This window comes from Amphibalanus amphitrite, unplaced genomic scaffold (genome assembly GCF_019059575.1).
Source record: "Amphibalanus amphitrite isolate SeventyFive unplaced genomic scaffold, NRLGWU_Aamphi_draft 000117F_arrow, whole genome shotgun sequence".
Taxonomy (NCBI): Eukaryota; Metazoa; Arthropoda; class Thecostraca; order Balanomorpha; family Balanidae; genus Amphibalanus; species Amphibalanus amphitrite.
In genome coordinates this window covers 493286-505335 of record NW_024881612.1, presented here as the reverse complement: position 1 = coordinate 505335, position 12050 = coordinate 493286, and the positions used below count along the sequence as shown (strand labels likewise).

General features: G+C 50.7%; 1 protein-coding gene and 1 long non-coding RNA gene across 2 annotated transcripts in view; one reads left to right on the top strand and one right to left on the bottom strand.

The window, feature by feature from the left end:
* LOC122381291 (nephrin-like) overlaps positions 1–3336 on the bottom strand; it is a 94900-nt gene extending 91564 nt beyond the window's left edge. Inside the window, exon 1 of the mRNA XM_043365293.1 lies at positions 3248–3336. The gene's annotated coding sequence lies outside the window, so the exon portion shown is untranslated. The remainder of the gene's footprint in view (positions 1–3247) is intronic.
* A 5827-nt stretch (positions 3337–9163) lies between these two features.
* Positions 9164–10032, top strand: LOC122381292. Its single transcript, XR_006256512.1, has 2 exons — positions 9164–9393; positions 9994–10032. It is a non-coding gene; the product is annotated as an uncharacterized LOC122381292 (long non-coding RNA).
* Positions 10033–12050: the final 2018 nt, after the last annotated feature.

Genomic DNA, 12050 nt, shown 5'->3' with positions numbered 1-12050 from the left:
AGTCGACTAGAATTTCAAACGTCCAGTCTTAGGAACAAAAAAAAAACGAGCTACCCCTATTTTTCTCCCCGGATTTCGGGAATTTTTTTTTTTTAACATTTTTGTCAGTCCGGCCAAGTCAGGGCAGCGCAAAAAAAATTTGCAGCCACCCTGACTCCGGGAGATAGTTAGAGAATAGCTCACCGGCGCTATGGACGGTCCGTCCTCTACCTCCCGCATCACCTCGGCAAGACCTCGTCCGAAAGGTCCGCCCGCGCCGGTTCTCAAGGGCTTCTGTATCCGGAGACCGATAAGGGTCGCAGCAGCAGGTTCATGTGTAAATGCCCACGACCAAAGGCCACATCAGCGTACCTGCGATACTATACGCATTCAGGGTTGCCACGTAGTTAAACGTATTAACAGTTGTTTGCGGTAATAGAAAATGAGATCAGTCGATTAAGAATCCCAACAAGAAATAGACGAAGAACAGCGCATTTGTTTTCGGTCCTGCATTTATTGATGCAATTACAATGAACATTCCTTAACTTTGGGACTAAACTTCGCGAGCTAGCAAAATTATACAATAAGTGTTACTTTCGAGAGGAGATAAACGATGCTTCTACAGACTACATAGGACCACAGCGCAACAGCCAACGGAATCACACTGAACAGCGTTAAGTTCCCACAACATACTGAGCTTCTCCAACACCTCGCAAACCAAAAGCTCTGACTGAGCCTTTCTGTGTTTGTCCCCGTTAGATAACGGTATGGCTCATGAAAAAGCCGCGATTGGTGATCTTCTTTACGTTATTCCTCTCAGAAGCCTATCTCGCACTTGTTCACACCGTTCTTTCTGGCCATCACTGAGTGACACAGCGGCAGTAGCTCAACCATATCGTTCACTCAACCAGTTCTATCTCGCCTGCCATGTTACAGCTACCACCAGCGCAGCTTTACTTCACATTTCACAGCGTCTGACTGCCACATTGTTTACCCATCACTAGTCCCCACTGAACTCATCACTAATCCTCACCGACACCCTCTCCGGGTCAGATAAGTAGCCGGACTTATGAAGTATCCACACCTCTCACTCACCTTCAGCGAGGACGCCTTGCACCATCCAGGAATCGCCTGACTACCTCAGACGTGGCTGGTAGCTCGGTGCGGTGTGCTTGTAGCAGAATCAGCGACTCCAGACGTTCCTCGGTCATGGTCGCGCGTATGGCCGACAGGGTGAGGTTCACTTTCGAGAAAGTGCGTTCCGACTCAGCTGTCGACACTGGTAGCGTCGCCAGGATCCTCAGCATTGCTGATACCGCTGGGAACACTGTCTTGTCACAGGCAGCGAGTGCTCTGATGGCTGTCACTGGCCGCTCACGACACGAATATGACAACCTTCTAGTCCTCCATTTATTTCACATTTTCTTTTCAAACACCATATTTTTAGTATTCAAGTTGTAGTTTTTTAGGGGGGGCAAAAAGATATGTTTGCCCAGAGGTTTTCCGTTTAGGGGGGGCAATTGCCCATTTTGCCCCAACGTAGATCCGCCACTGAGCTCAGGAACGTTTAGAGTACTGCCGTCAGCAATTCTGAGGCCAGGGGTCGATTCTGCCGGTCGGTGCAGCAGCCCACTAAAGGCTGCGACTTCGCGCGGCGAAATAAACTTTTGCTTATGCATTGTGGTGCCTTACCAATTGGTGTGCGTCCACTAGTAATTCAAGCCATTTCGAGTTCCATACATGTCAGTCCTCAGACACTGTATTTGGGGTCCGACTGGGCACCCCTCTCACTACATCTGATACCTGGACCCCCGTCTGGACTGCGAGTAGTGCGTCAGCTGCCCCCAGCAGGGGGCGGGGGGCGAGTCAAAGGCGGTCGCGTGCCCGACCCCCGCCGCGCCGCGCCGGACGTGCGCCCAAAATCAATATTGGCGACGCAAGGCCGCCGCCAGAGAGGGGTGAGCCGGGCCCTCGGTGGCGTCAGATTCTCACTCCCAGGACAGCAGCCGTATTTAATCGCGCCTCTGCTCTGTTCTGTTGGGAATCGCTGCTTCCGGCTCCCACGAAAGGAAAACACCCTTGACGGCATTTGCGACACAAAGTTCATGATTTATTCAGGCTGCGGCACGCAAACAGGCCGCGTTCGAGGCGCGCTGTAGCGGAGCGCTAACTTTGTGCTGACTCCGGAGGTCGCAAAGCGCCGAGTTGGACAGCGAGCGTCTGCGGTCGGCACTTCACAACATGTGAAATCCTCTCAGAGACCGGCTCGCCTATTTACGATACCATGTGGGCTGTTACTTTCGGCTTAAACTTCTGCTGGAGCAGCCACCAAGAGGATTTGGAAAGGGCCACTTCAGAATAAAAGCTGATGAAAGAACCGAGATGGTCGAGAAATGCTTTGTTTGAGTTATTCTTGGCACGCTATGGTGTTGCGTCTTTATTGTGGTTTTACCCGTTGAGTACCTATACAACATGTAAATTAATGTCCGCTATGCTGTCACACAATGTTTTAGATGCAACTGATCAGCTGCCTAACACGGGATGGTTGGGCATAATTTAATGTTGCTCGTTTGATGGGTAATACTGCAGATGGCGGATATAATTAACGGCCTCCCGTGCCGGGCAGGCTCGCTCCCCTGCTAGCCGTGTTATACAGGCCGTAAAGTGCCACTAACGGGCGCGGTATTTTTAGGAAACTCACTCGGATGACCGTCAAAATATCGTCCGAGAACGAATACAGCACACGCGTGGGCCGATGGACACTAAAGATCGTGGCTTCAAAGTGTGGGATGAATCTGGCGAAATTCAGTTGTTTGCTCGCGGTTTTTAATGCCTTATTAGCACGCCATAAACTTTGGATGCAATCCATCACGAGCTTTGTGAGCTCAAGGTGCTGATAAGATAGGTCAATAGAAAGCGATTCTTTAGTCATACCGAAACGGGAACGATGCCAATTTGATAATTGCTACGTCGACTCTAAGCATTTCACATATCGTCGATTCGTTGAAATCTTTCTAAATACATGCCTTACTAAATGCCTTACTAATGCCTTACCTGCCTTACTAATGCCTTACTAATACCCATGCCTTACTAAATACATGTAAATACATATATGCATTCAAATTAAGGCTGCTAAGCGCTCAGCCTAACAGCGGCTTTCTTATGCAATATGCATATGAATCAGACTCCGTGCAAGTGCTGCATAAACTAAGCCATCAAGAAGCCACCAAGCAATTCCACTCTCAGCTCTATGGCTGTTTGTGCTTACCTGTGTCCAGGTCACTAGCATCCTGAAAGCCGAGAATGTCGTAGTCGTAGCCATGACTCTGAGCGGCTACTGTGCGGACCAGCAGAGTAACCAGCATCTGCACGGCCACTGGAGCCGCGGCGCGCCGGCCGGCCGGTCGCCACCTCATGGCTGCCGTTCGGTCCTCCGCTCAGTTCGCTGGTCACAGCACCGTTCACTTTTCACCTCTTTTTGTCGCCAAGTCACTCCCAAGTCCACTGTCACTGCCGCCTTGGTCCACTTATCACTGCTCGCTGTCGTCCACTGCCCAATTCACTGGTCTCTGATCAGCCCAGCGCCATCCACTCAGTCCAGTCACTGGTCACTTTCAGTTCACTGTGGGTCACTCCCAAAGCCCTAGTCACTGACCGAGGTCGCTGACCAAGGTCAGCGCTGGGGGACTCAGACGTCCCAGGGTGACCCCGCAGACACTGGGAGACTGGCGGCTGACTGCAGACGACCAGACACCGGACAGACGGAAACGTGAGATGATAGGACGACCAGACGGAGCTACGGCGGGTGGCAGGACGGTCAGGCGACGTCTGAGGCTGGCCACTGGGGTTCGTTGAGAGCAGCGTCAGTTCCTGACCAGCATGGCTCGGCTCCTGATTGGCTGAGCTGTGCTTCCGATCAGCGGGGCGCCGCTCCTGGCCAGGCTGGTGTGGCGGATAGAGCGGTGCGCTGATTCTGAAACAGAAAAGACACGCTGTTACGCTAATAGGCAAAAGTGCAATTTAATGACAATTGTCAGGCATCAAGCTCGGTGTATTTCTACAACTTGTTGTCACACAATTTCAATCGGAAACTTTATTCCAATTATTCCACACAAAAAGCTGGCAAAAAAATATTAAACATGACGCCAGCCAGGTTTGCCCATTTCTCTCAGACATAGACATAGACAGTACGCCAAAAGAAAAGAAACATCGGCCGCTGTGCATCCGGCTGACGCGAGGCGCAGTAGGCATATTATCGGGACTGTCTGCAGCAGCATCTCCATATCCATTTTATTCTTATGGCGATCCGTCTATCACACTGACGGGACGCGCCCATCGGGCCCGGACAGATCGATCATCAACGTCATCGAATTAGCCGGCTCGTCATCGGCACAATACAGTTTATCGGGAAACTGTCATTGTCATCGCGGCAGTCGGCCGCTGTCCGACTGTCCGCTCGATTGTTCCGTCGTCCCCCCCCCCCTCTCCCCTATTCCCGGCACTGCCTGGCAGAGTGCCAGCGGCGGGGGCGGTGGCGAGGGTGGGGCCGGGAGCATGGGGGACGGTGAGACCCGCATCGGCTGACCTGACCTCAGCCGAGGTGGCCTCAGGGTAGATATGGTGAACTGACCCGACTTCGATCGTCGCCCAGGGCCGTCTTTTACCAAAGTTGATTACTAATATTTGTTGCAACAATCCACTATCCATGTGACACTGAAACAACTAGTTTTTGCCACCTAAGATGACAACGTTTTCAGCATTGACCATTATATGCTGGATCGATGATTATACAGCTCAATCATATAACCAACAATTATTTCTGAAGGTTTCCGAAAACAGTCAACCACAGGCGTGTTATTAGCATGGCCGTGGTTGACTGCTTTCGAAAGGCATTTCGAAGAACGAGTTAACCGGGGACTGAGGTCGAAAAATTAACGTCCCGGCCTCAAGTCACTAGCAGGGACGTCATTCCGGGGAGAGGGCGTCTTAGGTTAGGTTGTAGGCAACTGCAGGGCGCCCGTGGTCGGAGAGCTGGTGCCCGTTATCGTTTATCTGGCGCCTGTGGTCCTGTATCTTGGTCCCTGGGCCTGGTCGTGTATCTGTCGCCCCTGACCGTAGAGCTGGCACCCTTGTCCGTAGAGCTGGCACCCATTGCCGTGAAGCTGCGTCCTCGGCCGGCCCGAGAAGTCGGTCCACCGGTGGCACAGCTGATTGCCTATCAGCCGGGACCGGCGATACGATTGAGAGTTGGTCGGCTCTGAGCCACAGAGCCATCTGATATTGGGTCGGCTCCAGAGGCATTGCTGGCCGCCCTTTATCGCCGCGCGATCGTCAGCGGTCACTCAGACTGGGTCCAGCTACCTCAAGGTCGGGTCAGGTAGATGCTGACTACTTCAGCTAGGCACCAAAAAGGTCAAATAAGTCGGCGGTCTCTCTAATAAGATCATCATGTTCCTATCCAGTTCCACTTTCCGCGAGAACTTCCATATTTAATCATCCCCTGTCAAACCCTCTGTGTTTTCAGTGTCCTTTCGCTCGTCCCATTTTGCCGGACCTCAGTGTGGCAGAGCTCAATATCGGGCTCCGCATGATTATTGGTTATTTTTACTACCCCTGCTGACCCAAACCCAGATTCATCTGGTCCAGGAAACATCCGGAACCATGGTCCCGGATCCATCCATAGATCCATGTCGCCGCAGAACAGAAGGTAACCCGCTAGCAAAATTTTTGATTTCAAAGCCGAGCTGAAACGAGCACGTAGTACTGACGATGTGTGCTGCATCACGTCAAACCTTCTGAATTAAAACCCTTTTTTAGCCAGTCAACAGGCTAATTGGAATTATCTGACATTGCATCTTCCAAAGCCTAATTTCAGGCCGGCCACAGGACCCAATTCAAACAGTCTTCCTTTCGAAATAAAAGAGAATAAAAAAGTGTGCGCAGTCTGATATGAGCGTGCAGGACCATAGCAGGGAAAATCAAACATTGCGTCTGACATTATCTGATTAAATATTCATCAGTGACCTCATTTGTCCATCAGGTGGTTTGTTGACTTTTCATTTGGAGAATCCGCAGGTTTTCGATCCGATAGCCCTCTAAATGTCGAATAAAAGACATAAAAGAGGGGCGATCGATGGCAGCATGTCCTGTCATTGGGCCGCCATTACGTAAGTCGTGGGGAAGGTTGAGGACGTCCCCGGTCAATATGTGTCGTCAATGAGAAGTCGCGCGGCGTCGGTGCGGACCAAAACGAGCACAATAGCTGGTGCTGTCACAATGTCCGGACTGGCCTGACAATACAGCGCCCCCGACCACAAAAGTCGGCGGCGGCCGGGAGGACCCAGAGGCAGAGAGGACCGGTGCGGGGGGAGGACGGTGGGGAGGACGGCCGGGAGGATTCGAGGCGGGGAGGACCCAGAGGCGGGGAGGACGGCCGGGAGGACCCAGAGGCGGGGAGGACGGCGGGGAGGACCGGCACGGCGGGGAGGACCCCGGGCGGGGAGGACCGGCGTGGAGGACCGACGGTGAGGACTGGAGGGAAGGACCTCCTGAAGTGCTTCTGTGGCGGCGCCCACGGTTGTGTCTCGTATCATCCCTAATATACCAGTGCCCTGTACCGCTGACGGTGATGCCGTATCATCACTGAAGTCAGATGTCGTGTTACATTTTATCCAGATGCGGAAGCTACCGCCCACTTACGTGTCACATTACATCTGATGTCAGTACCGCGTTACTGCTGAAGCTGGTGTATGTTTTACTCCCAAGTCTGGTGCTCCAATTTCCTGACATCTATGTCATGTTGCCCCTGAACTCGGCGTGGTGTTACCCGTGACTAATGTGCTGTGTTTCCTTCACGGCCCCTGTCGCTGAGCTGAGCTGTGACCTGCAGAGGCTCGGCTGACAGCCTGTCTCCAGGAGCCTCTGCATAGGTAATGACCGACGACAGCTCCTGTCGAGACACGGACCACCGCGGAACTCCAATCACAAATTCATCGACCCGTCGATCGGCCGTCGCGCGCGGCGGACGCCGGCCCCCGGTCGTTCATTTGCCGGTACGCTGCGCTGACCGGGCGCTGACCTGAGCGACCCAGTGACCTTCGGCAGCAGCCGTGCTACACATTAATTGTCAGTCGGGAAACGAGAGGGCAGCCGGCCGATGGGCGCCGCCGGAGTCGATTGCCGCTGATTGGATTAACTCGACGGAATAATAACGAGAAGAAGCCGGTCGACGGCTGGGGAGGGAGGGGAGGGGCAGGGGCGCCGCGGCAGACCGAGGATCTCATCTACATCAGAATCGGCAGCGGCAATATTTCATTCACCTGGAGCGAAAATGGCTTCCAATGCATATATCGGCGCTGCATGGGGTGGCACTGCCGGGTCGGACCCGGGACCAGCCGGCTGGGGTCGGTCAGGTCAGGGCACTGCCGAAGGGTCGGGATCTGCAGGGTCAGATCAGGACACTCCTGACGGGTACGGGCGATCGGTCAGTCTGTCACGTGTGCCATCGCCGGTCGCAGGGTTCGGTCAGATCCAGTCCCTGCATCGACAAAAAGAAATTGCCGTCAAAATGACAAAAAGAAAAGGACGGAGATCTGGACTGCTCGGGCTCCAGATCCAGTCGAGTGTCGGCACAAAGCACTGCTGCGCCAGCGAACATGAAATGAATATTAGGTTCGAGGCCACGTTAATGGTCGCGCTGAAGGCAAAACTCGCCGACAAACAAAGGGAACGACGATGAAGGTTGACGCAGTGTGCAAAATGCAGGCCGGCGTCACGGCATCAAAGAGTTGTCATTAACAATGGATTGTTTGCCCGCCCCTGGGCACATTCTTGGCATGGGACGTGCGCATGTGTGGATTACCCGGCATTCCGCTGCGTGAACGTGTCAGCCAAGTGGGAGCTAAGACAGTGGCCTAATGTCCTACTCCCAATACGATTTTACAATTTCAGAAATTGAACCGGTACCACTCACTGTGGTGACAATATGCTTCACTTTGATTCAGATCCAGTCAACATGTTGAAAGTTCTTTGATGTTTACAGTTGGACCTAAATGAGTTATAGCTGGCACAGCACAAAACCTGCTGAGGACTTTCAGCAGTTAACGAGCACACTGGCACCTCATTGTGCTAATGCTCTTCACAGAGCGCCCAGCCGGAGACAAAGCTCAGGCTCCATTTTGGGCAGCCATTTCAACCTCGCCGCAACCTTGCAACCTCGCTGCACGTTGTACCGCGACCTGCGCTTCTAGATGTGTTGGCAAACTACAAAGCCCAAAGAATCATGCATGACTCAAGTCATAGATAACATGGACATCGTGCGTTTAGCGGTTCTGCACGAGCTCCCATTCCAAGGCTGTCAGCTACAGCGGACAGCTGGTCATCAATCGCATATACGGGGACGGGGAACCGGTACAACAGCCAGGGCCGTACCCAGCACTCAAAGGTGCCACAGCACTCAATCCTGCCATACTGCCACGGCTGCCTGCTGCATTACACACCATATCAGTCCAGCAAAACATCCATCAACAAAGTAAGCATAATGGTCACTTCTCTTGGAAAAACTCGAAGTCAGGTAGCGGTCGCACCGAGTTGAAAGCACAAGTTCGGTCAAGCCTGCCACTTTTCCGGCCCTCGCAGTGGCTCGTCCATTTGCTAATGCTAGAAAGCACAGTTTGCTGATACGGCCGCAGCAGTCAGCCACATAACAAAACACCAATAGTGTGCTTATATAAACAACTGTCCCAGCATTTGCCAGGATTATGCAAATCGGAGCTGAATGAGTTGCCTGAAGCAGACTTAACCTCGGGCTCCATTTTCATGTTTATCTTTGTCAACTTCGTGTATCTACGTTAGGTATGTGTTATTTCATCACAATAAGTTAAACGTGTCACCGTGTCAGGAGGGGAAAATGAAGTGAAGAAACGAAAATGCACCTAACCCACATCCATATGAAATCAGCCCCAGAAGGTGTGCCTGATAGAACCTAGCCATTGGTTGACTCGGCCAGCCATTGACTATGACTAATGACTATTGACGAGTAAATCAAGGTCACCGCCATTGACATCCATTAAGCACATTAGCTACACTGGCTAATGTCGACACATACATAGTGACGTTGTAAGGCAGCGACGACCTAGCGTTCTTAATGACCTTCATGTCACTGCCAGCCCATAAAGGCTGAAACAGACTCTTTCCGCATCAATCGCTCGCTCGCATCGCTCGCACGACTCGGATCTGAAAATCGTATGTCCCGCAAGCACTTCTCGCACGACTCGCTCGTCCGCATCACCCGCAGTTCTCGCATCGACTTCTCGCATCGATCGCACTGCCCGTGCGAGAGGGAACTCAAGGTATCGATGTAGAAGAAGTACAAGTAGGTATCTAAATTTGTGTGAAAATTTGTTTTCATGCAATGTTCTCATGTTTATTATTCGATGACTACGGACACTTGTTAGTTGTTACTTATGTCTAAAAATTGAGAATAAGTGATGGAAAGCTATGGCAGTGGGTAAGGTGTCCCTCGCCAGCCTAACTGGTTTTCCAAATACAAGGCGGTAGAGTTGAGCAGCACCCCTCAACGCTTCACTCACAACTGAACGAGAGTTTCGTGAGAAAAAAAATACCGTGTGCGCTCAGCATTATCATGAGATAAAGCGGCAGGCACCAATATCTTATGACATCCGGTTACCTCTTGCAGTCTAGTCAAAGATCAAATGGTCGTAGTACTGTAATATTCTACATAAAATGGTACTTGGTAGGATAAGCTCCTCCAGCCATCCAGCACGTCACGTTTTTTCAACAAGTTTGAATGATCAGCGAATATTAAAATATGTCGAACAATAGCTAATGCTAATATGTAGGTATGTCGAGTAACTGCACGACCATAAATTGTCATGCAGGGGTCAAGCCGTCCTTCTGTCGATGCATCTCAGCTGGATAAATCAATTACGCACGTCAAACGGCTTAAGTATTTCCCTCCAGCCTTGAAAGCTCTGCCCTGAGTTTAAGACAGAGGCCTCACCTTTTGACGGCAAACTACAAACGTATATCGTACTATGTGTCGGTTTATTGTAGTCCAAATTCAACCGCATTGTTCTACAAGATATGACATCTTGCGCCGGGCCGTTGCTCGGCACCAATAGCGCCGGGCCCTGGGGGACCGAACATGACCCGTCTTACTTGATTCCTGGCCCACGAAGCGGTAAGTGGCATTCCAAATAACGTCAAAAATCATGACGAAGTCATTGCAGTCAATTTTTAGGTTAACCCTATTCCTGGCGGGGGGGCCTCAGGAGCCCCCCCCCTGAGTTTTTTTTTTTTGGTTATTTCTCCCAAACGCTTTGAGCTAGGAAGCTCAAATTTTCTGACTTTTCCTAAAAGGCTTTTACGCAACATTTCTGAAAATTTTGAGTTCTCTTGGTTCCCAAGTTTTGCACCGGTGTTTCGAAAATGTCGAAATATGCAACATTTTACCTTTGATAACCTCTGGTGACCTGAACTTCGACTGGACTTTAAAAAATGACCGATATGTTATCGTCTTGGCTTTGGACGCTCCTTTGAAAGCCACTAACCATATTTCCCTATGCTACCCAAGAGCCGAGCTAGAAAGGGCGGGTGTCCACAGATCCCCGGGCACGGCGCGGTTGGCGCCGAGCACCGGCTCGGCGCGGGTTAACGGCTGCTGCTAGGCTGCAGTGATGTTTGCTTGGATGAAGGAGGTGCGTCTAGTAGACGTGATGTTCGCGTTGTCTGCGTTGACGGTTGTCAAGGTAGTCTGGTCGTTCCCCGTGGGGTCAGTCGCAGAAGCATCGCCAGCGGAATACTGCCCCTCCCTTCGATTCCAGGATGCTTCTCTACTCGTTAGTCCCTGAGTAACGTGGGTCGTGGGCACTGGGCAGTCACCACCGTCCACCGACTCGTCCGGAACTGGCGGTGTGGTGACAGTCGGACTGTTGTGGACAGCAGTTGTGGGCTGATCCGAGTGCTGGAACGTGCTGGAACAATGGAACCCCACAGGTTGATAAGATCACGAATAAGTACCTAGCTAGACAGTATAGACGATTGCCCAATCAAGCAAAGTTTGGTCACTCGCCAATGAAATGGCATTCACGGTAAAGTGCGTTTGAGTATAGGCAGCAATCAGCATGATCTGAAAGGTTTGTCGGTAATAGAAACAATGTTCGTTCTGAAAAATCGTATTAATAACTCATAAACTTATGAGATTAAGAAACAAAATATTGTTATGGCTATCAGAGAAAAAAAAACAAAAAGAGGAAAGAGGGGACAGAAAAACAAAGAAATGGTGCTGACCTTGGAAAGAAGGGGATGGGAAGAAGCCAGAAGGAGCAGGTGGAAGATGGACATAGAATAGGTATAGATTCAGCACCCGTCCCATTCTTTTGACAGAAGCCCAGTTTTCATGTCAATTGTCTCCGTATCTTCCTACATGAAATGAGTTTCCTGCCTTTGATTCAAGAGACTAAGAGAGCTCTTTAATGTGCAATCATGGCTTAATTTGAGACCAATTCAATTATCATTTTGGCGGAATTTATCGGAAAAGGCAGCAAAGGCTATGCAAACCCCTTTCTAGAAGGTGTTTTTTATCTATTTCAAGTAGGCCAGCAACGGTTAGCACTAGCGATTTTCCTGAAGTTTAGTGTAGCTAAAAACAACGGAAACTTCATCCTGCAATCAAAAATATCAAGTAATTATTATCTTTATTAATCACGAAGATAATCAATAGCTAGGGTTACTTTGGTACTTACCTACTTTTGGCTAGGTTGAGGAGGTAGGTAGCTGGTACTTGATTCCGTCAGGCAGATCTTCTTTCAATCATTTTGCAGATGTTGACGCACGAATAACGGCTAAATTTATAGAATTACGAATGTCTTTAGAAAATAGCATTAACCTATGCCCAATTAAGTGCTAATTAGACCCTAAGACATGGAAAATACGCACTAGCATCAATCGCATCCACCAATGTAAATTGCCAAGGTCAAGTTTGTTTACATTCCAAGATGGCGGACGTGCTGCCCTCTGCAAAATCGCATCGCCCGCACGGAAAAGTTGAC